The sequence below is a fragment of the Cervus canadensis genome, chromosome 5, assembly GCF_019320065.1.
Source record: "Cervus canadensis isolate Bull #8, Minnesota chromosome 5, ASM1932006v1, whole genome shotgun sequence".
Taxonomy (NCBI): Eukaryota; Metazoa; Chordata; class Mammalia; order Artiodactyla; family Cervidae; genus Cervus; species Cervus canadensis.
The window spans coordinates 63920022-63947157 of NC_057390.1; the positions used below are offsets into that span (position 1 = coordinate 63920022).

A 27136-nucleotide genomic window follows, 5' to 3' on the forward strand; every position below is an offset into this window, starting at 1 on the left:
ATAGGGACCATAGGAAAACTCCCCCATCATCCAGCAGGTCCTGGGTTTGTCTGATCCAGGATCACAGGAGGGTCTTCCACAATGAGGATTTTCCCCGAAACTGTCAGGGCCAAGCTCAGAGTGTCTCCAACTGGAAGGAGATAGACAGGAAGGAGGCCGCGGAGGCCTTAGTCCTCATTTGGTAAATGAGGAAACAGAGGACAGGACAAGCTAAATAATAACAATGCTGAAAACAACTTCAGTTCTGCCGTAATCACGCCATTGCTAGCTCTTCTGGGAAGAGCTAATCTCTCTTTTATAAAATCTACAAAGCAAAGCCTGGGACCAAATTCCCCCTCAACCACCCACAACCTGCATCTTTCATACGCTGCTCTGGGAATCAGACACACTAACCCAAAAGCAAAATCAAGGTGTCTAATTTGGGGCTTCTTTTGAATCAGGTAGAATTGGGTCTGAATTTTGCTTCCTTCCTGCCTGGAAAAACTCTAAGCAAGTCACATGACCTCTCTGAATGCCATTCTTCATATTGTAAAGTGGTTGATAATAATTACTGCAGGGTGGCTGGCTGGAGCCAGTAATGTTTGTAAAGCATTTGGCTTCACGTTTGAACACATTAAATAGTAATGCTCAAACATTGTTATGATTAGTTACCTTGTGCTTTTCTGTCGGTGAAAGGTTGATGCAGAAATTCAGACTATATGGCTGTTGATCATGTCAGATATACCTGCATCTTTACACTGCCCGCTCTGCAACATGGCACAACTAATAGAACTCAAGAGCAGGGTCAGTTAGGTGGGTCACCCTCCCTTTGCACCTGGTGACAACAGGTGGCTTGTGGTTGAGAGGATTTGGTCCAAAGTTTCACAGCCTGAGCAGACTGCTGCCAGCTAGCTGTTCCTGCTCCACATTTCGGCAGGGACAGCAGGCAAGTATGATGTTAAAAAAAAAAAAAAAAAACCCACCCAGGGCATATAAATGCTGGGCCAACTTGACCTTCATGATCTCTAGAATTTGTTTTTTGTCTGGAAGTCAACAAGAACACATTGCTAGAGCAGATTTTAAAGTACAAACAGCTAACAGAAATGAGCCTTGGCCATCAGCTTTGTACTCAGCGTGGTATCTGGCCTTATAAGTTATACATATGGTTTCTGTGGAAAATCAAGAAATTTTTTAGCCTGCATGAGACGCATCTAACGGATTAAGAAAAAAGCAATAGGATAGGTAAACTCCTCGGACTCAGCAGTACTATTTTTGTGATAGAACATGCTTGTCCATGATCAAGCCCATTTTTTTTTCAGAGCACTTGAAAAACATCTCCACTCAAATTTGTTAACATTCCATTCTTCACTGACCAGTTTGCCAGAAACAGATTTATAAACTGGGTCAACCAGAGAATCGAGTGTAGCAAAGAGGAAGGATAAGAGAAATATTATGGTAAATAAGATATAAGAACTAAAACTGTTTGAGGGCAAATGGCTGATTGGATAAATCTAACAAAAATGAGATGAAAATGGATGGAATTCCTTCTAATGAATCACACCTAGATTGAATCTCTTATTTACAAATTCTGAATGAAAGTTTGTGTTTCACATTTGAAGACCTTCTGCGTGCTTTTGAGAAATACAATCTCACCCCGAAATTTCATTCTCCAGTCACACAAAATAATAGATGGGAAGGACGGGAGGTCAGAGAATTAGGATACAATTGTGACCATGTTCTCAGAGGTGTTGCAAAGTACAGTTGTCCAGCCTACTTTGAAATGGACTTTCTTTACAGGAATCCTGCTAAAATTTTTAAGACACGTGAGAGAGTAGATGGAGAGAACCGTGTCTTTGTAATCATGGTGATGGCCACAGACATCTAGTTGTACACACGGAGATATACAAGAAAGATCATAGATTATGTAGGAAGGGAAATTCAAAGCTACTTTATGGCAACTCAGGAAACAATTCTAGGAGAAGAGAAGACTATACTGTAGCTTATTATTATGTGCTTATTCGGTTCTGTATTCATAGCTTTGACAGACTCACTACAGACCTGCCTTCTTTGCACGGTGGATGACTCTGTAAGAATTCCTCAGCACTGATTTATGGGGCTGACCACATTTTCCATAAACTCAAAATGACTACATCCAGGCATGTGCTCATGAACAAGAGTCACAGGTTCTGAGTTTTTCCTTTAAAACAAAAACAAAAACAAACATCACCTAATTACATTCTCAGTTACATTCTGAATTGTTTCAAACACATGTTGATCTCACAGAAACCTGGCACTTCTTCCTTCTCAGTTCCTGTCTGCTCCATCCTTCCCCAAATGAACCCACTCCAGCTTTACAGAGGCAGACACGGGCTCACCAGGAGAGCCTCGGAGGCTGCTGGAAAAGCAGAGTGACTCCAGCCCCCACCACAGAGCAGAGGGCTGGGAGAGGCCTGAGCCCAGAGTCACATCCTTCCCTGGGATTGGTGCCCACTTCCTGGGAGCTCTCCAAGCCCTGGGTCAGGGAAAACATGAATGGGATGACAGCAGGAGACATGAATGCTTTCTGACTGCCACCACCCATCTTGCTCTTTCTGCCTGGGATGGGCCCACAGTCCTGTTTTGTTTTGGAGCCCACCAAGAGAGCCTGAGCCAACATAAAAGGGAAAGTACCAAAGAAGCTACTTAAGTAGCAAACCAGCAACACATCGGATCCTAAAAGTTAATAAGTTCACTGAGCATATGGTGCTTGCATGCCAAGTCGCTTCAGTCGTGTCGAACTCTTTGCAACTCTGTGGACTGTAGCCCCCCAGGCTCCTCTGTCCATGGGGTTCTGCAGGCAAGAGTACTGGAGTGGGTTGCCATGCCCTCCTCCAGGGCACCTTCCCAACCCAGGGATCAAACCTGTTTCTCTTATATCTCCTGCATTGGCAGGTAGGTTCTTTACCACCAGCACCACCTGGGAAGCCCCAACCGTATGATATCCTCTGCTTAAACCATCCCCTGTCTTCCAGTGTATAGCCATCGCTTTGCTCTTTCGAAAACATGGATCTCAGCATGCCATCCCAAAGCTTCAGTCTTTCAAAGGCTGGGAAGAAGCCCCAAATCCTTAGCTTGATTTAGAAAGGCTTTCCTTGTCATTTCAACTACTTTTTCCCCCTGGCTCCCGTATCACTCCATAGAGGCTCCAGCCACCTAGAATTGCTCACCATTCCCTGAACATTCGTCTGTGTCTCTGTGCCTTTGTACAGTCTTAATTTCTCTGCCTGGGATATCTTTCCCATCATCTCTACCTACTGAACTGTTACCTTGGTAAGATTATTCATTGTCCCCATGGTACCCCTCTAAACACACAACGTTGCTGTCCAGACCCAGGCTTTAAAGAGGGGTTTACCAAAGTAGAGGACATTCACAGAGACTTAGCAGGAAAGTCTGGAAATTAGAACCTGTGTCCCATGACCATTTGCCAGGATAGTCCCCAAGGCTTCCTATATGGGAGCCTCTCTGACTTCAGAAAATTTTCACCATTCAAGGACAAATGGCAGAAGGAATTGGGAATGTTCAGTCTGAGGCAGAAGACTTAAAGGGAGCTGAGAGCTTTTAACTTGGTCAGCATGCTAAGCATTCTTTTTATAAACTATTAATATTTTCTCTCTGGGCCTCCCTGGTGGCTCAGATGGTAAAGAATCTGCCTGCAGTGGGAGACCCAGGTTTTATCCCTGGGTCGGGAAGACCCCCTGGAGAAGGGAATATCAACCCACTCCAGTATTCTTGCCTAGAGAATTCCATGAACAGAGGAGCCTGTCAGGCTACAGTCCATGGGGTCAGGTCCAGGACAACTCCAAAAGAGTTGGACACAATTGAGCAACTAACACTTTCACTTTCATTAATATTTTTAATCACTTACCTGTATTCAAGGAATAATCTTTTCATACCCCTTCATATCATTGTATGATGTGATTTTAAATGCAAACTGTGACATTATATTTCAGCCTGCCTTCTTTTTAGAGTGTTTATTTTTACAAATGAAGCTATCTGTAACCAGGATACTTGTTGCCAGATCATTGTGCACATTCATGAATGTTTCCTTAGGATTAAGCATGCAGTTGTCTCATCAATCAATCAAACAGCATGCAAAATTTTAAAGTTTTGACATAAATTGCCAGGTTGGGCTCATTATTCATTATTGCCTGAAACACTGTGTGAATTAACACTAGAGCCTGCATCTATGAAAATCCCATCTCCCATTAACATTATTAATCTTACCTATTGGACAGGTGCTAATTTAATTTGCATTTTCTGTTACTGAAGTAAAACGTCTTTCAAATATCTATTTTCCCTTTTGTCTATTGCCTATATATGCCTCTATCCTATTTTTCTATTGGATATTTTAGCTTTGATTTTTATATGGCCATTTGCTTAACTCATATTCATTCATTTACTAGTCAAATGTTTTGAAGATCCAGTGGTATATATTAAGTATATGATGCTTACTTCATGAAACTTAAAGTCTAATTTTGTGTGTGTGTGTGTGACATTACCTATAATTTTATAGGTAATTTTAACATTTATAGTTAAATCTATGAATGTTTCTAATTTCTGCCTTTGGTGTCAAAATTAGAACAATCTTGTCTAGTCCAAGAGGATGTAAATTTTCACAAAAATTTTCTATTACTTCGTCTCTGTCACTTTTAGTTTTTGGTGGTGTTGTGAGTTGGTACCTTTTCTGTATCTTCCTGGGTATTTTATGTAAATTTTGGAGAAGTGCCCTCAGGAGTTATCAGTCATGCTGCTGCTGCTAAGTCGCTTCAGTCGTGTCTGACTCTGTGAGACCCCATGGACTGCAGCCTACCAGGCTCCTTCCATGGGATTTTCCAGGCAAGAGTAATGGAGTGCCTTCTCTGGTTATTAGCTATATGTTATATCAAACCAGAAGCCCTGGAACATTAAAGTCTCTAAAGTACAGAATATGACTTCAGAGAAGACATGAAGTTAAGCCACAGGCAGAAGTTACAGTAACACATATTTCATCTTAAAAAACTGAAAGACGAGTTTTAACAACAAACAGGCTTCCACAGGCATCACTGGGGTTGCTCCATGTTACCAAACAGGGGTAAAACCAGTCAAACCACTGGGCCAAGATATAGTAAACAGTTCCTGCAGCAGATCACTAGTTCTCAAACTTGAGCACAGAATCACCTAGAAGTTTTGTTAAAACACAGGTTGCTGGATCCCACTGTCAGAGTTTCTGACTCAGCAGGTCTGGGGTGGGGCCTGGGAACTAGCATTTCTAACAAACTTCCAGGTGATACTGATGCTACCGATCTGGGGACCACACTTTGGAACCAATGAGATAAATGGAATTAAATGTCCATCAAGATCCCTCTAACCCTGACTGCTGGGGACTTGAAGTCAGCATCTCTGTGCTTATTTGACCACCAGTGACTACTTTCCTATGTTTCTCTGCAGAACACCTATTAACCTAATTGGGGAATAACTGCTCTAGCAGAAGTCTAAATATTAAATTAAATACCAACCAGTTGCAGAAAAATCTTGCCAGCTGCAGATGGTTTTGTTCCTAGATTGCTAGTTTCAAACACAGAAATGTAAGGGAGTTTCAGAGATCAGAGTTCATGGAATCCAGTGATTTTCAATCTGGTTGCATGTTGTAATCATCTGGGGAGTTTTAAGGCCCTGGTGCCAGGTTCTATTTAATTTTTCTGGGATGAAGTCTGGATACAGGAGTTTTAAAAGCTCCCCAGGTCATTTTAAGAAGCAACTAGGGTTGACAATCAGTGATTTGATCCAATTCTCTATTTCTTGTCCTGGGCAGCATCTTCTGTTTCCGTCATGGAACAATTTGAAGGCAACTCTCAACATCCCTTCAAAAACTCTATCCTGTGTTTCATAGGCATAAGGAAAATGGATGATTACAATCACCAGACAATAAGCATAGATTCTTCCTGCTCCAATATTGTTACTGCTTGGGTAAAGAGAAAGGAAAAGAGAAAATATAACTCTGCCTCCTGGGTCTTTCCCAGATGGAATTAAAATATCAACCTGTCTAAACCCTCCCCAGGCATTTTTTACCCCAGCTTTAATGTCCCAACCCCTGCACATGCTCTGGGAGGAGCCACTGGGGTTGGATATCGTCTTTGTTTTCAGCTCCTCAGTTTCTCTCCGATCTGGCATGGGGAGGCTGGTACATTCCATCGCTCCATCGCTATCTGCAAAAACAAAATATGAGGCACACTCTGAACTTGTTTTGCAAGACTGAGCCTCACTGCAATCAGGAGAGACCCAGGAAACACACATGTAGATGGAGATGTACGTAAACAACATATGATACTCCTCTGAAGGGCAGCCGCGGAGGTTGTGAAATCTCCCTGAGCTCCCCAGGGCTGCCGTCTGCACAGCTGTTTCCAGCAAGGGAGCTGGGCCAGTCACGTGGGCCGCATGCCTTCCTACTGTTGCAGAGGCAAGAAGGATCTGGGCAGGTTATCTCCAGGGACAGAGTGTCCTCAGCCCAGTCCTTCGAAAGCAGACTGGCCTCCTGTAACATAAGCAGACTCGGAGTGTCTCCACTCTGTTTCTTGCTTTCTCTTTTCTCCCTCTTCATGTACCTTGCGTGACCTCCTCCTCCTTCTTCCGTCTTCATCTTGGCTACCTTCCCTCAAACATTCTTTCATCAAATTTCATCTCTGTGCTCCCACCTAGGAACCCATCCCTGGGCTGGGCACTGGGGATGCCAGTTAGAATAGGACTTAATTCTGACTTCCTGGAGTTCAGTGCATGATTTGAAAGGGAAGAGTAAAGCACTGTATTAATTATAGATGGTCATAGAAGCACAGCGGCTTCCCAGGTGGAACTAGTGGTAAAGAACCCACCTGCCAGGACAGGAGATATAAGAGACTTGGGTTCCTTCCCTGGGTTGGGAAGATAACCTGGAGGAGGGCATGGCAACCCACTCCATTGTTCTTGCCTGGAGAATCCCATGGACAGAGGAAACTGGCGGGCTATAGTCCATAGTGTCACAAAGAGTCAGACACGACCGAAGCGGCTTAGCACACATGCACACATAGAAGCACAGATCCATTCACAAGAAGGGGAAGCACTATTATCTCTATTGTATAGAGCAGAAACTGAGACTCAGGGGGAGGCTATTAACTTTCCCTAGGACACACAGCTGGGAAGGGGCAGATCTGGGGCTTAATTCAGGACTATCAGACTTGAAGTCCACACTGAGATTCCTCAAATCCTTCATGCATTCAGTAGATACTTGTTGAATAATATAGAAACCTAAAAGTTTCTATATATTCCCAAACATAAGAGTTTCTATATAGTCCTTTTTTATTAAGAATTTAATGTCTATTTTCTTGTAATTATACAGATTAGCCAAGTTTAGATTAAAATACTAATACCAGTGTCTTGTTACTAATATAAGTGAGAGAGTTCCTAATAAGCTGCTAATATTAAAAAAAATAGATACTTGTCAAACACTTCCTGTGAGATGAGCACTGAGTTTGTGCTGGCTGTTCACCAATTAATAAGCTGTGTCCTGTCCCTTGAGAAGCAGGAACCAACAGTCAAGGCCCCAAACACCAGTGTGATGGCTCTGAAATGGATGTGAGAGGTTGGGGGCGGGGGAGGGGATACACCCAGGAAGGGTATTTCACCAGCCTTGGATCAAAACTGGCTTCTAGAGGTGGCACTGAGGCTATGATCAGAGCGGAGTTGTGGAAGGAGGCTCTTCTGTGGGACGGAATCTTTAGCAAGAATCTGGGGGTGGCCTGTGGCTTCTTCAGGAGACTTGAGGAGCGGGGTTTGGTGGAGGACAGTGTGAGGAGTGGAGGAAAGGGGTGGAGGGGGTGCTGGTCATGGAGCCCACTCTGGGGACAGTGGAGAATCACTTCCAAGTGTTTTAGGCATAGTTGTGGTCACATTGTGTTTCAGAAAAGTCACGCTAGCTGCAGTGTAGACGTGGTGGCCGCCTGACCGGAGGCAGTGGTAGGAGGAAGAAAAAGGCTGGATTTAGGAGATGTTGAAGAAACAGAATGACTGGATTTGGCAATTGGCTGGTTGAGAGAGCGGGTTGTCAGGGAGGACCTCCAGGTTTTGGTCTCAGCCAACTGTGACATCATTCAGCAGGATAAGGGTGCAAGTCGAGCTTTGGGAGGGAATTGAGTGTAAGTACCATGGAGTGTCTAGGGCACAAACATTCAGAAATGCTCACTCTCAGAGTCATATGCGTGCAGGGTGTGCACCTACAGGACCTGAGAGTGGAAGGTGTGCCCTGATGCCCCCTGACATCACCCGACCTGTCAGGAGGCAGTTTTTCTCTAGTGAGAGTTCTGGGCAGGAGGCAAAGACAAGCGTCAACACCATGACGGCTGAGACCAATGTGAATAGATGCAGAGCCAGGGAGAGGGTGGAGAGAGAGAAGGGAAATGGCTTGAGTGCTGAACACATCCTTTGAGCTGGGGTGGGGAAAGAAAAAAGGAGAACAAGAGGGAAACGAAGAAGGACCAGCCAAAGAAAGAGCAGGTGTGACAGGAGAGTTTGGGTCATGGAAGCCAAGGGAAGATGGTTCATCACAGGGGAGGCTGGGGTCAACAACATCAAGTATGGGAAATTTAGATGAAAGCTGGCAGGTCCTCTAATTACCAGCAGTAAGAAGGTCCTGGAGGTCTTAGTGACATGGATTCAGTGCAACGATGGGGACAGGAGTGAGGCTTAGTGGAAAATGGGAAGGGAGAGCCAAAGCAGTGGCTGGAGGAGAGCTGGACTTGAAAGAGGCTCTTTGTTTGATCAGGATGAAGGACTTGAGAAAGATGAAGGGCTCATGATGGAAGTCCAGGAGGGGCTGAGACTGAAGAGCTCACTGTTGGAGGGCAAGAGCCCTGAGGAAGTAGAAGACCTAGAGGCCAGGAAATGCCTCTCTTCCTTAGTGACCTCAGTGGCAGAGTCCAAGATGGGCTCTCCCCCATTCAGTGGCCTCTGTCTTCCCTGTGATAGGCCAGACAAGCAGGGCAGGTAGACATAGACTGTCTGAGGAGAGGATGAGGAGGAAACCAGCCGCACCTTCGGAATTCTACCTCTCCCGTGCATCCGCATTTGCTGCAGTTCCAGGGTGGGTATCTCTTCTTCAGGCAAAGTGAAAGTGAAGTCACTCAGTCATGTCCAACTCTTTGCGACCCCATGGACTATAGCCTACCACACTCCATCCATGGGCTTTTCCAAGCAAGAGTACTGGAGTGGGTTGCCATTTCCTTCTCCAGAGTCTTCATGCAAGAAACATGGTAATTTGGGATGCCATGTTACAAGCAATTTCACTTCAAAACTCCACCTGCAAGAGAGCCCATGGTTGGGTCCCTAGAATATATTACTGTATGTTTTATTTCTCAGTGGCAGAATGGAAATAATGATCTTCTCTACCCATGGCACCTAAAGGGCAGTGCTGACTGCATTGGGGTAGTTTGTTTTGTTAGCGGAGGCCTCCCACTTCTTTTGTTAGTGGGGGCCTCCCACTTCTCTGATAAATTAATCCCATAATATCTGTCAATTACCAATTACTAGTTTTATACTAGGTTATAATTAACTACTTAAGTGAGATACTTGTCATCTATCAATATTGTGGCAGAGCCCTACGATTCATAGACAAAGCCATCAACAAATATCCTTGGTCAGGATTAGGTTAAACCAACCATTCTGGAGTTACTCTCTCACTCTACTGTGTACTAGCAGGGTCACTTTTCAGTCCACTGTGCTCTTTAAGACCGTGTCCATTTTCCAAAGAATTGTTTACTGGGAATGCATGCACCTGCATGTGCAGGCTGTGCCCTGCGACAGAGGACCACCCAGAACATCACTGGTCAAGCTCCCTGGAACAGGCCTGCATCCCAACTCAGAGCGGAGTGTCTCTTCCTGACTCACGCAAAAGCACCATGTGGGCCAGCGATGGCCCCCATCATATGAAAATAGAAAGCAACTCATTTCCTCCCAAGGATTGCTTTAGATACTTTTGCTCAGTCCAGTGGGTTCCCCCAACTTTATCATTCCAAGTAACATCCTTCTCACCATTCCTTGTACTCACCAAGAAAGCATTTACATAGTTAATAGAGTTTTTACCCTATATTATCTTTTTTCTTTATTCACCTGTGATCATGCATGTATATAACTTAATGTCTGATTCTTTAATTTTATCCCTATAAACATAAGGCGGAAACAATTTTTCAAATTGCTAGGCAATTAAAATCATTAAAACCACTGTTCTATGTGTGCTGCTCAGACAGTCCTTCCTAAATATTGGCAATTTAAAAACACATGGTTGTCTATGTAAAGACATGAACATCCCCATTTGAACAGCTTGCTGGTGGAACAGCAGATCCAAGTACATAAATACCAGCACATTCTAAGACACATCTCAAAAACATGGTGAAAATGGATGACTTGGGCAAGTCCCAGCATCCACAATACACAAAATTGTTTGGTTAACATTCTGTAGAAAGTTTACCTGACCCTGAGGCTCTAATCAGTCATTTCCTGTGTGTGGAGTAACATTTTGCATTTGAAACTCCTCACTTCAGTTTTCCTCTGAATTTGCTTCATTGCAAACGCCTCTGTTCTGACAACCTGATTGGTGAAAATAAAATGAATGGAGCAAACCTGAGAGCAGGAAATGTTTACCCAACTTTCTAAGTGTGATGCTTTTCAGCAAATATTACTGAGGTGCTGGGAAGGGCTCTGGGGAAAAGGCAAGTGTGAGACATCAAAGAACAGATGGCTAAGGTTGAGGAGACAGAACAGATGGTGGTAGCTCCCGGGACAGACAAGATTGCTGAAGGGAATGAGAGCCACAGAGGAGGGGCAATCATCTGAGAGGATGGGAAACCTTCTCCTGGACTGGTAGGACTTGAAATGGGCTTTGAAGGAAAGTTGGAACTTATGCAGACAGGAAGTAGAAAGGTCGGGGTAGCAGGTTTCCAGGACCAGCCTGCAGCCCTTTAGTGCCCATGGCCAACCTGCAGAGTGAGAGGAGACATCTCAGGATGGGATACAGAGGATGAGTGTACCTCCTGAGGCTGGAGGGGGAACAAGGATGAGATGTTACCACCGTGATGACAGGGACTGAAAAATTTACACTATAATCATTTTGAGCTAGTCTTCATCTGGGATAAATATTAGAGTGCCAAATTACATTGTCTTTCAAGACATTTGATTTCAGGCACAGTTTCTCAAAAGTTTTGCAAAGCTCTGGTTTGACGAGATACTGATAGAGTTTTTCATTGTTTTTAATGTAGGTAGAAAACTTGGCCATAGGCATCTTTGTCTTGCAGAACAGCCCAGTTAAAATCATTCTACCAAAGCTCAAGAACGCAAAGGATCCAATGTGTTGGTAAATAGTTAATAGGCTAATAATTAATGATATTGGTTTGTCAGGATGAAACAAAATGACAAGTGTAAATAATTCAAACAGATGGGAGTTCATTTTCTTCCCTTCTTTACCCTGAAAACTACAATTGATTTCAAAGAAGTTAGATCTCTGCACACATGAAAAACTTCTCAGAATTCCTCTCTCATATTTAATTCAGCAGTGACTAAAAGAATCAAATTACTGTATTTATGTCTTTATATAAAGGTCAATTCCTTCTTGCACAATAGACAATAGGCTTTATATAAGGCTTTTTTCTTAGTCCCTCTGCTCTTTAATTCAATTCACAGAACCGCTGAAAAAGTAGACTTTCTATTTTAAAGTAGGGGAAAAGAAGTTTGCATAGAATATATTGGTTTTTACTTTGAGTAAACAGGGATCTTCAAAATTTCTATCAGTGTCTGACACCAAGATGTAAAGTCCCCAATAGATCTGGAGAGAAAGTCCAATTTGCTGGCCACTGACTTCTGACCTTTCATAAACTTTTGTAAGACTAGATCATTTAAGAAAAAAAAAAAGCAAATTATAGGAAATGTTCCTAGAGGGTGTGATTTATTTTGGCTGAGCCCCTTCCCTGGATGTTTGAATTCTCAGTAGTATTTATTCAGTTCTCACCCTTGGAAATCTTTCCTTCACTGTCTCATTGGAGAGGAACATGAGTACTTAGAATTCTTGGCTTACCCGCCTGATTTTACAAAAGAAAAAGTTCAAGACATCCTCTGTCCACAGCAAAAACCAAACTGTACCCGAAACCTGCAAAGTTAACTTTTTCAGAGAAGTTAAACCCAAAGTTGATGGTGCAAAATATACCATCTTGAGTTTTGTTTGTTGTTTTTTTTTTGCACTAACTTCCCACTCCCAGTGGGAGGTCTCTTTAAATAAATAATTATGAAGGTATCTGATGTGGCTGAGGTCTCTCCCTTCCCTTCCAATCTCCCATAACCTAATCCCTTTTTTTTCCACATCCATACATATTTCCATACTCATCAGCATCATCATTTTATTGCTTAGCTGATGACTTTCACCTTTGAATTGCCTCATCTCCCAAACAGCTGCAGCAACAGGTTAAGTCCTGGTATCAGGTTGCAAATAGCAAACAGAAGAGAATTTGGGGGCTGAAGAAGGTGGGGCTGGGTAATAGAGACACCCCCTCTTGAAATTCTCTGATCTCATTTTTTTTTTTCCCTGCCAAACAGAGTCAGGACTGAAGGAAATTGGGCTTGGTTCTAGGGTCAAAATTTCATCCAAGTGTATAACACTGTAGGAAGTTTTCTACTTTGCTCAAGTGTGATGTTTATGTCTAGCCACTTGGCAGCTATGGGCCTTCTCTTCCAGCTGAGGGCATTTGAAAAGATCATCTCTAGTGAATGGTCTACATCTCTGCCATAGGCCTCAATTAAGATTTATTTAACCCAGGTTGGTGGGGAGTTCTATTCTGGTCCAAAAGTATTAGGTTGAATCATAGGTGGCAGGATCTGACCTAGGAGATATCCTTCCAGAATTCACAGACTGCTGTAGACACACACACGCACACACACCTTCTCCCAGTATCCCCATCACCACCTCACCTCAACCTGACCCTGAGTCTCAGGAATGGGTTGGAGGTTCCTCATGATCTCAGTCCCTTCATTTTCAAGATAAGGAAACTGATGTTTAGCAAGCTGATGGGGACACCTCCAAACACTCCCAAGTACATTTCCTCGGATGCTCCCCATCACTGCTTTACTTATCTCCTATTTTCATGTTAGTAAGATTAATACTCTCATACTAAGACCCCTGCTTCATTCACAGTTACAAAGGGAATTAGTGGAAGTGGCAGGACCAGACCCCTCCAGCCCTTTACACAGCCTGGCTCTCCTGAGTCCTCTCCCCAGGCCAGGAGAAGAGTGTGGAGCTCATGATTGGGTTTGATCCCTTGAAGAAAAGGTAAACCAGACCGAATTTTGGGAGGTAGAGCTGGTCCCTGTGACCCAAACTCCTCCTTTCCTGTCCACTTACCTTCGCCCACCTCCCAACACTGTTCCATTTTTATACTCTGCCCAAGATGGCATACCCACTGCTTGCCTCCCTTAGTGACCTGCCCTCCTTTCAGCGTGCTGTGTTCCCAAGTTACCTCATATTTTCTCTTACTGATTCCACCTCTGCCTGCCTCTCTATCACCAACACTGTGTCTAAGAGTACACCCATGCACTGGTCTCGAGCTCCGACCCTACAGCAGGTACCATGCTAGGCACTGGGGATTTACATGAATGTGGCCAATCCCTGCCCTTGTGGGATGCACATCAGAGTAGTCAGAAAAGCACTAAATTAGAACCTGGTGTGATGAGTGGTATGGAACTGTGGGGAGCATCTGAAGTGTCATGGAAGCATAGAACACAGAGATTTAATCCAGGCTGGGGGACCAGGGAAGACTTTGAAAAGAGACCATTGGACTGAGATTTAAAGGATGAGCTCTCCTGGCGAAGTGAGGGAAAGGCATTTGGGTGGAAGAAACAGCATGTATGAAGGCCCAAATGAACTGAAAGAGAAGGCCCAGGCTGACCCTGGGAGGGGAGGGGAGAACAGTCACACTCCGCCTCCCAGCTCTGCCTTCTCCGCCCTTACAGCTGGTCACGTCTTTCGGGTGCCCAGCTCTCCGAGGTTCTCCCCTGATTTCTGCTCATTGTCTGGTCCTTCCTTCCTCCTGTGCTCACAGCTGCTGCCCCAAAATTTCACACCATTTTAATTTAAAGGCTGTACTGATATTTCATTCCCTGAGGAAACAGTAACAGATTTGAGGAAAGGGACATTTCCTTTCCTTTCCCTCATAGCACTGAGAACATGGTTCGACTTGTTTTCTTGTTCTGTGAAGACTTCTTCTGTGACCCCAGTTCACAGCTATTTGTAAACTTTTATGAGATTCCTTCCATAGTAGTGGCCAAAGATGTCTCAAAAAAAATCCTCACCTTTAACAAAGAGGGAGAGTTCACATGTTCTTGTAGGGTCATCTTCAGGTAAAATGAGGCTGACTGAGCATTCAGTTTATTCAGTTATATTCACACATGCACCTATGTGTGCACACATATCACACACCTTACTACACCAACAGTTTGCGTGTGTGCTCAGTCGTGTCCAACTCTTTGTGACCCCATGGACGGTAGCCCACCAGGCTCCTCTGCCCATGGAATTCTCCAGGGAAGAATACTGGAGAAGGGTGCCATTTCCTACTCCAGGGGGTCTTCTCAACCCAGGGATCTAACCCACATCTTTTGCATCTCCTGCATTGGCAGGCAGTTTCTTTACCACTACACCACCTGATTAAGCATTATTAAAACATTAAACTTTCGTTATAATTCCTGATCATACTTTCTGTCATTGCCATTTATTAATAACTTTGACTTTTCCTTTAAATTTTTTGAAAATAGAAAATGTGAGAGGAAAACGACTCTCTGACTTTACTCATCATACTTTATAAATTCATTCTTGTGATATTTGTTTAACGTTTTTAGTGTTTTTCCATTTTTCCTTTTGGCTGAGACCATCGAGAGCAGAGCTATGTTCAGAATCCATAGTAACGGCAGAGTTAGCTCCAGGGGCGCTCACTCCTCTAGCCTTCAGCACCTGCGTGCATTCCTGTATCCCACCAACATCTGGATTGGGTCACCCCATTGACTGGGTGGCCCTAAGCAGCTGACACCCAGTCACTGGCCTCAATCCCCAGTGCACCTACTTTCCAAGGCCTCTGTGACTCTGACTCGAATATAAGCTCTAAATAGGAGTAAATCTTGTGTAAGCTTTTCCACATTCTCTACTGCTCACTCAAGGTGATTTGTAATGGGAAACTCTTGAATGTCACAGAGTCTGGAAAATCGGACATCATAACAGACATCCATGCCCCTTACTGGGATCATTAATCAAAGTGGGTCCACTGGAAAGTCCATTGTGGAATCCTCCCTTCTTTCTTTCTAACGGGGGAAGTAGTTCTGACCAAGCAGGGCTGGACTTCTTAGGCATGGAGGTAGAGAGAAATGGAAAGAAGAGGGAATATTTTCCAATTGGTGGTGGAAACAAACTTACCAAAATTTATGAAGCCACAGCCTCGATGCTCCACCATGTCTGTAGGCCCAGGGGATGTATGGTCCTCCAGAGATGGCCAAGGCAGCTGTAGAACTAAGGCTACCTTCTGTGCTTATAGACAGTAAGCATCCCTCCAAACCAGGAATAAGTACAGAACTCCCGTAGCCCATGGTCCCCACTGTACCACATCAGCTGCCCTGGCTTGTTCTGCACTAGATCCTCCACTGGTCGCCTAAAGTTGAAAATGTGTTTGCTAATGATTCACAACAGAACCTCCTAGCAAAAAGCTAGGGTTACAAGCAGTTCACATCACACACACCAACAACCCACGTGACTACATCCCACACAAGGTCACTAATAAGCAACATGGATGGAAGCTTCCAAAAGATTTAACCTACCCGTGGGAAAATTCCAGTTTCATCCAGCAATGTTGCTATGCCTTCAGATTACTGTAAATGCCAATGGTGAAATGACTGTTCTGATCCTCGGTGGACACAGCCAAGCTTTGATGCCTGTCCTTTATAATTCACCCATCTATGTCCAGAAAGCCTGAGACTTATAATATAACAGATTTATGAGTCAAGGGAGAACAATTTTTGGATAACTTTACCTTGTAATCATTTTCTTTCTCTCTTAAACTCATTCCATTGATGTGTTTAGTTCTAATCCATTTCCAAGTTTGATATTTTTTAAAGACAACAATTTGATTTTTGAAATTCTCTAGCTTTGCAAGCCATGGACCAAACTGTCCCACCCTGAAGAAACACAGATTCTCATAAATCTTTCTCTGAAACACAGGGTGAGAGGAAAGGGGTGTGATTTGATTTTAAATGAGTATAAAGCTTCCTATCACTTCCAGAGGATAGATAGACAGACAGACAGATGGGCACAGTTTCAAACAGTTTTACATACCTTAAAGAGTCTATGGAGATCAGAAGATAAAAGTATTTCCATGACAGGAATTTAAACTCTTAAATTTTCTTTTAAGCTCCTCACTGGCCAGCGAAACAATCAACTAGAACTTTTCTTCCAGCTGTGGAAAAACAGTGGACAACTTAGTGGAATTATAAGTGGAGTCTTTTACAAATAAATGGAGTGCTTTACAAAATTATTTGTGACCTCCCATTTCACAAGCAGCAAAAGATCTTGAACACCTCAAAAGTAGAATCTAGGGATTTGCCTGGTGGTCCAGTGGCTAAGACTCCACACTCCCAATGCCAGGGGACTGGGTTCAATCCCTGGTCAAGGTACTAGATCCCACATGCCACAACTAACATCTGGCACAGCAAAATTTAAAAATTAAAGCAAATTTTTCTAAAAAATGTAAAGTGTAGGGCTGCACAGTCCCATAAGGCAGCCCCTAGCCATGTGTGGCTATTGAGCGCTTGAAGTGTGACTAGTCAGAAATGCCATGTACTGTACATGTGAAATACACTCTGGATTTTCAAAGATGTAGCATGAAAAACAGAATGTAAAAGATCTCCTTCAATTCAGTTCAGTCACTCAGTCGTGTCCAACTCTTTGCAACCCCATGGACTGCAGTACGCCAGGCTTCCCTATCCACCACCAACTCCCAGAGCTTGCTCACACTCATGTCCATCAAGTCGGTGATGTCATCCAACCATCTCATCCTCTGTCATCCCCTTCTCCTGCCTTCGATCTTTCCCAGCATCAGGGTCTTTTCCAAGGAGTCAGTTCTTCATATCAAGTGACTAGAGTATTGGAGCTTTAGCTTCAGAATCAGTTCTTCCAATGAATAGTCAGGACTGATCTCCTTTAGGATGGACTGGTTTGATCTCCTTGCAGTCCAAGGGACTCTCAAGAGTCTTCTCCAACACCACAGTTCAAAAGCATCAATTCTTCGGTGCTCAGCTTTCTTTATGGTCCAACTCTCACATCCATACACAACTACTAGAAAAACCATAGCTTTGACTAGATGGACCTTTGTCAGCAAAGTAATGTCTCTGCTTTTTAATATGCTGTCTAGGTTGATCATAGCTTTTCTTCCAAGGAGCAAGCGTCTTTTAATTTCATGGCTGCAGTCACCATCTGCGGTGATTTTGGAACCCAAGAAAATAAAGTCTGTCACTGTTTCCATTGTTTCCCAATCTATTTGCCATGAAGTGATGAGACCGGATGCCATGATCTAAGTAAGCTTTTTGAATGTTGAATTTTAAGCCAGCTTTTTCACTCTCCTCTTTTACTTTCATCAAGAGGCTCTTTAGTTCCTCTTTGCTTTCTGCCATAAGGGTGTATCATCTGCATGTCTGAGGTTATTGATATTTCTCCCAGCAATCTTGATTCCAGCTTGTGCTTCATCCAGCCCAGCATTTTGCATGATGTACTCTGCATATAAGTTAAATAAACAGGGTAACAATATACAGCCTTACCATACTCCTTTCCCAGTTTGGAACCAGTCATTTTTATATTGGTCACCTGTTGAAATGATAACATTCTGGATCTATTATTAAAAATACTCTCACTTGTTTCTTTACTTTTTACAAATGGGGCTCCTAAAAAGCTGAAGATTACTTATGTGGTTTGTGTAACACTTCTATTGGCTGTGCTGGTCTAGAGAACTAGCCTGCAAGACACTTGTGAAAAGAGGGACAACATGATTTCATACAGGCCCCGCATCTTCCAGTCATCTCTATTTAGCACACATAAGGATAATTTCAGAGTTTTGTGTCACGGTCTGCCCTTTCTGATTTTCTGTTAGGTCAGCTGTGACTTTACCTTTCTGGGCCAGTTCCTATTCCAAACTTCTTGTTTGGAGCCAAAAGTCTTGCATGCTCCAAACCAGCATGGAGGGTTTTGTTTTAAGGCTTCCTTGTACTATCATCACAGGAAAGAAAAGGTTTGCTGCATTTAAAACTTTGTTCTAGATATTTGTACATTTATTGGATTATCTGCTTTATCTTTGAAAAATTCCTAGAAAGCAAATATTATCCCCATTTTACCAAAAAGAAAACTGACTTGACTTGGGAAATAATAACTTGTATTTACCAGGAGCTTCATAATGTGTAATTATTTTGAATGCATTTCCTCTGATCACCCTTTGATGTAAGTGTTCTCATCCCTATTTTACAGAGGAGGAAATTCACTTTACAGAGGACTCAAGAGCCTCTTGAGTCCATGGCTGATACATGGAAAAGCTGGTGTTTATTCACTCATCACGTTTATTTGTCAGACTAAGCCCCAGTGAACCAGGAGGCCAGGGTCCCTCCCTGCAATCTGCACTGTAGGGTTCTCAGTACCCAAGTGTTAAGTGCTATGCCAAGAATTAAAGCAGGGTGGTGGAATAGAAAGAAAATAGACGCCTAGCCTGCATGGTTAGAAAAGCCCTATCTTTGGAGAGATGGGCACTGGAGGGGTGGCACTGAAGGTAAGGTGTCAATGACAAGCAGGAACTGGCCAGGTCAAGATCAGGAGAGGAGCAACAGTCCGATGCCTGTATGGCTGGAGAGAGCGTGGCTTGTTGGAGGAAGTCAGAGGCCAGCACCAAGTGCAGTAAGAGACAGGAGGGCAGGGCGTGTAAACCAGGGACTGGATTTTACTCTGTGTGTTAACAGGAAGGCTGCATGGAGGAGAGGGTTAGCAGAGGAGGGACATGGTGTGATTCACATTCAACCCACACTGCCCTTGACACAATGGAGAGAAGGGATTGTAGGGTGCAGAGCAGAAACTGGGAAACCAGTAAGGAGCTCGTTGCAAATAGAGCTGGATGAGGGGCAGTGGTGATGGCCTGGCAAGAATAGAGCACAAGTGGCGAGGAGTGAATGCAATCTGAATGTATTGTAGAAGGACTTCCCTGGCGGCCCAGTGGTTAAGAATCCACCTTCCAATGCAGAGGATGCAGGTTCCATCCCTGGTTGGGGAACTAAGATCCCACATGCCATGGGACAGCTAAGCCTGTGCACCACAACTAGAGAAAGCCTGTGTGCAATGAAGACCCAGTGCAGCCAAATAAAGAGAAAGGAAGAAAGTATTGTGGAAACACAGCTGATGAGACTAGCTGATGAGTGCTCGTCCCTCTTTCCATCTGGCTGTCCCTCTAGCCGCCTCCACCTCCTGCAGTGTCCTTCCCAACACACTCTGTCCTGGAAATTCACATCCCATTCACCTAGTAGGGGCCTTTCCACCATGCCCAGAAAGCAGAAGGAAACTCCAGCAGAGCGCCATTGTATGTCACCCTTTGGTTTCGCTTTGTGAATTCTTGTCGTGCCTCGCTGTCAGCCTCTTGACTATGCTTGGTAAGCTCTGGAATCAGAGATGAACAGTGAGACCTTACTGTATTCCAGAATCTCTTCCATGAAAATAATAGAGACGTGATTCTGTTTTTTCTCACATGGGGGCTGGCAGGAAGATGAGGCGTTTGCACATTCATTTGCCCTGCTGCCATTTGGAGGCTGAAAAAGCAGAATGCGCTGTCATATATGCCAATCATCAGCCAATGCACCACGCACACGGGGGCCCAGCCTGGGGTCGGCACTCCTGATTAGGGGACAGAGCGGATGGGGAAGAAATCAGGTGGTGTGTCATAAAGTGATTGTTTGCTGCTGACAGTAAATTGGAGAGATCATGAGTGGAGGGGGTAAGCCAGAGGTCAAGTTTGGTTGAAAGAGACTGCAGATAGGAGGTATGACTTCAGCTTTTCCTTCGAGGATGCTCAGGCTTTGGCTAAACAAAACAACAGAAAAAGAGTAAGACCAACAGGGTTGCCAGTCAGCAAGTTTATATGTGCGTCCGTATGTATATGTAGCCCCTTCTCCAGCCAGAGAAAACATTTTCTTGGCGTGGACATTGAGCCTTCATTAATGCTCTCAGTGCTAAGGAATGAGAACTCACCCTCCTTTACCTACTAGCCAGCCAGCCTCTGCCCAGGAAAACAGAAGGCGATCAACCACAGCGGCAGGTGTTTGGCACGTCTGCATATGCCCCACACCCACTTCTCTCTGATGTGAGGGAGTTCTGACTTCTTGACAGCAATGAACTATGCCCCCTCTGAAACCTCCACTGGCTCCCACTGCCTGCACACAAGATGTGTTTTATGGACACTTATTCCCCAGCTGCTCATAGGCATCAAATAAGTTTGGGGAATGCTGCACGTGACAGTGTTAAAGGTTTTGTTTTGTTTTGCTTTTTAATCTGCAAGACTTCAAAGATGCTTTCATGAGCCAATTGCAGTGGGAATCTCCAAAGAATTCCCATGGAATGTATCATGCCATATTTCCCAAACTTGAAAATGACTGGTCTGTTTTGATAGAGCATCACTTGTGCCCTGTGGAAGGCAAATTTGGAAAGTGCTGGGTTGACCAGCATTTCCCCCCACCCCCCTGACCCCCATCACCCTGCACAGTGGGTCAGACTCTGCCTGCCTCTCCATGAGTCCTACACAAAACAGTCTGCCCTTTGAGACACTGTTTCAGTGGACAGGCCCTATGTATTCCTGCGTCTAGACCTCCACTCACACCGAGCCCTAACCCAAATGATCCTGGCCTTTCCTGTCCTCTCATTGTAACTCAATGCAAATCCTGTCTCCTCTTTGCCAGTCCCTGCCAGGTCTCCGAGATGCCTTCTGCCTCTGATCCATCATCACCCTGCTTCATGTCCCATTCCTCTAGCATTTCATAGAGATCCCCCCACCCCAACTTCCTCTGACACCTCGCAAGTGGTAGGCGCTCAACAAGAGGAGAAACAGGAAGGCAGTGAAGGAAGAGAGGACAAGAGAAGAAGCCAGGGAGAAGGATGATGGAGGTGGAGGAAGAGGAGAGAAGAGCTCTGAGGTGACAGAGGGAAAGGGAGTCCTCCAGGATCTTAGACGTGGTATTTCATTCAGTGTCGGGAGAGGCACAGCTAGGAATCGCACCTCAACTACTTTGCAGAAAAGAAGATCCATTGGGTTTTCTTTCCATGACAGCAGCCCCCAGGGAGGGAACCAGTTCCCAGGCCCACTTTGCAGGAGGCCAGTGCCCAACTGTAGGGCACCAGCTCAAACTGGAGGTGCCATACCTGAGAGTGGCCCAGCTGTGACCCCTTAACCTGACTTGTGCCTTAATAATTAACATAATTAGGTATGTGTTTACACTATTAACAAAACATCATCTGTACCCCTTTCTTTGTTGGTTTGTGTCAACAACATAATTGTGCTCGGTTGTGTCCAACTCTTTGCAACCCTATGGACTGTAGCCCACCAGGCTCCTCTGTCCATGGGACTTTTCCAAGCAAGAATGCTGGAGTGGGTTGCTATTTCCTGCTTCAGGGAATCTTCCTGACCCAGGAATCAACCTGTGTCTCCTGCATCTCCTGCACTGACAGGTGGATTCTTCACCACTGAGCCACCTGGGAAGCCCAGATAACATAACACCATATACAATTAATGATAAATATCAAGCAAAATAAATAACAAAGTATGAATTAACCCTAAAGCGATCATCATATGAGCATTTTGCTAAAGCCAGTGCCTTCCTTTTACATGGGAGAGGCCTGAAACCCAGAGCATCTTGAGCCTTGAAACTGAGCTTAAACCTTGGATCTGTAGCCTTGGGTACTCACTTTCTGAACTACTTTAAGCTCTGCCTCCCTGGCAAGGGAGTCTGTGATCTCTTTCTCAGCCAAATGGCCAACTGCCTGAGACAGACACACAAGAAACCTTCCCACGTCTGCTTTATGCTTCTGACTCACACAAACATGGCCACCCCATTTAACAAAGCTATTTTTTTTTATGGGACCTGACCTTCCTCTTTTTTTCCCCTATACTCTTAAAAAAAAATGTCAAGCAAAATGGTGTACGTTATGAATCAGATTAAACAGATATCTTCCAAAAGAGCCCAGCCTTGGTAAGACATCAGTCCATTTCCATCACCTTAGGTCCTTTCTGCAAAGGCCGGGGCTCTGCCAGAGTCCCACCCTGGAAAAGCTCATCCTATGTAAGCACATGGCTTGGCGGGTTTGCCAGACCTGTCTCTAACACTCTGTTAAATGCCCAGATGTGTTTCTTTCATGCATGTGCATAAATTCCATTTCAGAGTGTCAGGGCAATACCTCAATCTGTCTCCTGAAAGTGATTCGTGGAAAGAACCTGAATGCCAGGAGGCCTGGGTTCCAGTCAGTGTTTCCTCTGACTTTTACAAGTTGCAAGCAGATGACGGGGCCCCATGTGCCAGAAGCCATGGGACATGACGGAGACAGTGGACCCTGAGCGGAAAGGGCTGATGTGGGCCGTGGGAGAGAAATTGGCCCTTCCCCCAGCCCCGGGGGACTCACAGTTGGCAGAGCTGAGCCAGGGCAGGGCTGAGACCAGAGCCATCCACATTATTTAACAGCCAGCCCTGTTGGAGAAAAAGAGCTGGAAGTGTGTAAAGAACCAAGCGTGTGTAAGAGCCCAGTCTAGGAGAGCATTTCTGGGACTTGTGAGCAAGAAGAGAAAATGATGCACGCATCCGCAGGGTCAGGAAGACCAAGCCATTCCCTGCCCTGTAGCTGGGTCAGTTCCTTGTTACCAGCCCCACAAAGCTGAGTAAGTATCTCCTTCTGAGCTCTGGTACCTGGAACATGGCACAAGATGACTTGTGCATGATCAAGATAAAACTTCGGTTTGTCTTTCCCTCCACCCCTTGTATACTTCATTCACTGAGAGATTTTCCTCCTGCCACCAGATGCGAACTTAGCAGGCCCCACAATTCCTAGGCCCACTCTTAGGTTATAGGCAGATCTGCAATCAAAAGAGGAACCTAAATTCAGCCACCAGAAAGTCCAATCTAAGAGATCAATCAAAATCTCACATCTCATCCGGTATTCAGTCTTCCCTTCCCCACCCTGGGCTGGCCTCCCATGAAGCGCAAGTTTGGGTGTCTCTCCTCTCTTCTCTACTTCACTCTTCTCCTCCTCAGTCCCACCCCAGCTTATCAGCCAATTTCTTACACCTTTTGGACGAGGACCGGTGAGCAGAGATAAGAGAAAGAATAGATCTTCCTTGATCTTGGACATTAAGCTGAGCGCAGCCCAGGCTAAATGCTGGCTCTGTTTTCCCCTGATGTGTTTGGAACTCCTTTTGGATCCTCTCAGGCAATTCCTATGACGTGGGTGATGTCTCTGTAGCCCTGTGTTTACTTGGTTTACTTGCTCCCACAACCTCTGGATGGTTCATCTCCAACTTCCTACTCCCTCTGTCCTATTAGATGGCTTTAGTCAGGATCCAAGATGGCTCCACACTGGATCCTTCTGCGTGTCTACATCTGCTCCACAGGAGACATTCAGACAACATGTGGCCAGGCCAACCCCATGGCAGCCATCTCTATTCCACTGCTATGGCTGCTTGCAGAACTCTGTGCTTACCATCTTCAGGGAACTTGTTTCCAAGCTCTCTGTTCCTCACTCACCTCACCAGTCTAGAAGGGAAGCCCCCCTCTTCTCCCCATACCTCTCTCCCTGGCAGGAGGCCCACTGGGGACTCACAACACAAACACAGCACCTCTCCAAACCCCTCTCCCTACCCCGGCCCATTTATAGACCCCAACTGAGGGGTCCATGCATCATGGGGCCAGTTTACAGATGTTGCCATGGAAACTTGCATTGATGGGGAGACACCTCCTTAGAAACTCTTGCATTGTGGAACACAGTCAGAACTTCCATTTTAACATTCCGCACACATTCATCTTAGAGTTTAATCATGTACTTATTTAAATATAAGTCCCAAAGGGCATGAAATTCATCTGGTTTATTCACTGCTATATCCCACCATATAGTGAGCACTCAGGGAATAATTGTTGAATTAATTAATTAATTTTTAAATAAAGTCATGGTCTCTCTCTAGACTGTAAATTTTACGAGCATAGAAACTGAGCTAATTTTTACTCAACATTTACCTCTAGTATCTAGTAGAATGCTAGCCCACTGTAGATGTTTTAAAAGTAGTTTTTGTTTCATTTTGTTCTGGCTCTTTTGCACTGGCTCTTCTCTAATTGTGGTGTGGGATTGTCCCCTGCACTGGAAGGCAGACTCTTAACCTCTGGCCCCCCAGGGAAGTCCCTAAAAGTAGCTTTGAATGAACTAATGAACCTGGGCAAGTGGCCACACTTTCACTCGAATTCATGGACCCTCCACTAACCTCAAACATCTCTCGCACCCTTCCTCAAATTCTTCACTTGGCCACACTGCCTGAAACTGTACCCATCAGAGATCTCTCTCAGAGTGAGTCTTTAGCAGTCCATATATCTGCACTAAGTAAATGGAAGCTGTCAGTCATTTATACTTATGAAGGCAGCTTGATACAGGAAGGTTAGTTGGACTTAAAAGGAGCCAGGAGGGAGCACTCACAAGAAAAAAAATGGCGGTCCTCCAGGTGGGGACCCTCTGAGAGACTTGCCAAGGAGACTGAGCCTAGGAGGAGGTGAAAGGGAAACGGAAACAAAGCCACTGTTTTTTAACAATGTGTTTTGCCTTTAGCACCCCCTCCTCCCGCACACTTTTAAAGAACCACTTAATTTTTAGAGCTAGAAGGAATTTTAGATACCATCAGAGTCTGTGGTTTTCAAACATTTTTGAGCCAAAAGGAGAATTCTTTGAGTCTTACCAGAAGCCAATATGAAAAACAGATAAGAGGAGATGATCTGGTTCTAGATGGGCAGTGAGCCAGAAAGCCACACACACACTCACATACACACACATAACGATTTTCCCACAATAGTCTCCAAACCTCCCCCTCAGAATTCCTAAGTGCTGTGAAGCAGTGGGTCCAAACACAGTGAAAGACCCATGCTGTCCTCTGTCATCAGCATGTCTGTGAGGCTGGGCTCCAGAGGTCAAAGCAAATAAGACCTGACTTTTCCCTCCCTCCACTGAGGGTCAGACCTTGCTCCCTCCACTCCCCAAACTCATCTATTCTGTAAATGTTTGCTAAATCAAAGAAAGAGCCCTTTCATGGGGCCACTAAAGACTTCCCCCCTGAGTTTAATGCAACCAACAAATATTTGCTAAGTGCTGGCTACACCCTTGACCCTGTGTATGGCACTCAGGACAAATGGTCATTGTCATTGCTGCATTCATCAACACTCTCCGGATGCTGTTTGTTCAACCTTCTCTGAACCATCTAAATTGCAACTAAACATCCAGCCCACATCTGTCCATCTTTTCTTCAAATGTGCTGTGAGACACGCTGTGAAATGATTTGCTGAAATGCAGATAAACTACATCTGTCAGCCCCCATCTATAATTCTGGTGAGACTTGCAAAAAAAAAAAAAAAAATGAGGTTTGGCCCCAATTCACTCTCTGCAAACCTTGGCTCAAGGGGACGACCACTGCTTCCTGTCCTTGGAACTCACAAACCATCTGTGTAATGACCTGTTCGAGCTTCCTGCCGAGGACTGACGTCCATCTCACCAGTCAGCAGTTCCCACCAAAAGAGTTTAGGGCCTCAGGGGCTCCTGTCCCAGATACTGGCCCAAGTCCAGGTCACAGAAATGGCTCCCTCATCCTCCTGCTTGTTACAGGAGCACAGCGGGAAGCAAGCAGAGTTCAAGTTAGTGGAATTATTTCTGTATCAGCAACACCAATCCAGGGCTCAGAATCGCTTAGCCGAGAGCAGAAGAACAAGACTTTACAAAGAAGCACGGCTGGATTTGCAACCTAACTCTCCCACACGCTGCCTGGGTTTGGCTAACTATAGCAACCCACTCTAGTTTTCTTGCCTGGAGGATCCCGATGGACAGAGGAGGCTGGCAGGCTACAGTCCATGGGCTGACAAAGAGTTGGACACGACTGAGTGACTAAGGCTTCACTTTCACTGAACCTGCCAAATGAGCTTGCAGGAGGTTGTAAGGACTAAATGCAGCATGGTCCTTGAAGTGTATAGAATGGTGGCTGGCACACATAACGACTGTCACTATGAGGAAATGACCTTGTTGATCAATTCCTGGAGGTCAAGGGTGGGACAAGGCCAGGGATAGGCCCAGAGAGAGGGATCTGTGTATGAGGAGTATGCTCCTAAGTACACAATTCATTTTCCCAGGCATCAGGAGGTACACAGGAAAGACAGTCTTCCTATAAAGATTGGATTCTTGTAGAGAAAAAAAATCATGAAAAAAAAAATGTCCTCTTTCAGCCACATGGTTTGTGAATTTGCTGTCCTTGGGTCAGGCTGAGATTCCAGAGGACTGGCTCCCAGCTGGTTCCTGGGGTCACTTTTCAGAAGATCTATGGTTTTCATGGGCAAGTTCTTCAGTGTAGCTCCTAATCCCCACAGAGCTCAGTACAAGAGATTCTGTCTCCTTGAGGACTCAGGAAAATCCAGAGGAACCAAGAGAGAGAATGCTCCAAAGAAATGTCCATCCAGAGGGCAAACGTTATCACAATCCACGCTCCCAGCCTTTGTGGGAAAATTGCTGGACAGTCACCCTATACCTTTGTTGATTAAAATTAAACTGGCAGAATTCAGCTGCAGTGGATTTGAGAAGTCCTGGGTCAATTTCTAAAGCACATTTATTTTTTAAATACTTGAGCTAAGGGCAATAGTAATAAATGACAGCTGGGAACTTGAAGTTTTATTTTCAAACTGAAAAAAATTAGGGAGTTGGGTATCCCTGTATATTTTCATATTAAGGATAAGTCAATAGAGAGATTCCATTGTGTTTTGTCAGTCTAAAAGTAATCAATTCAATATGCCACAGTCACAG

General features: G+C 44.7%; 1 protein-coding gene and 1 long non-coding RNA gene across 2 annotated transcripts in view; one reads left to right on the forward strand and one right to left on the reverse strand.

The window, feature by feature from the left end:
* The window catches only part of ANTXR1 (ANTXR cell adhesion molecule 1), a 252763-nt gene that overhangs the window by 193230 nt on the left and 32397 nt on the right, over positions 1–27136 (forward strand). The window lies entirely within an intron of this gene.
* LOC122441870 lies at positions 6073–16604 on the reverse strand. Its single transcript, XR_006269469.1, has 3 exons — positions 16376–16604; positions 10490–10608; positions 6073–6203 (listed from the first exon to the last, which is right to left on the reverse strand). It is a non-coding gene; the product is annotated as an uncharacterized LOC122441870 (long non-coding RNA).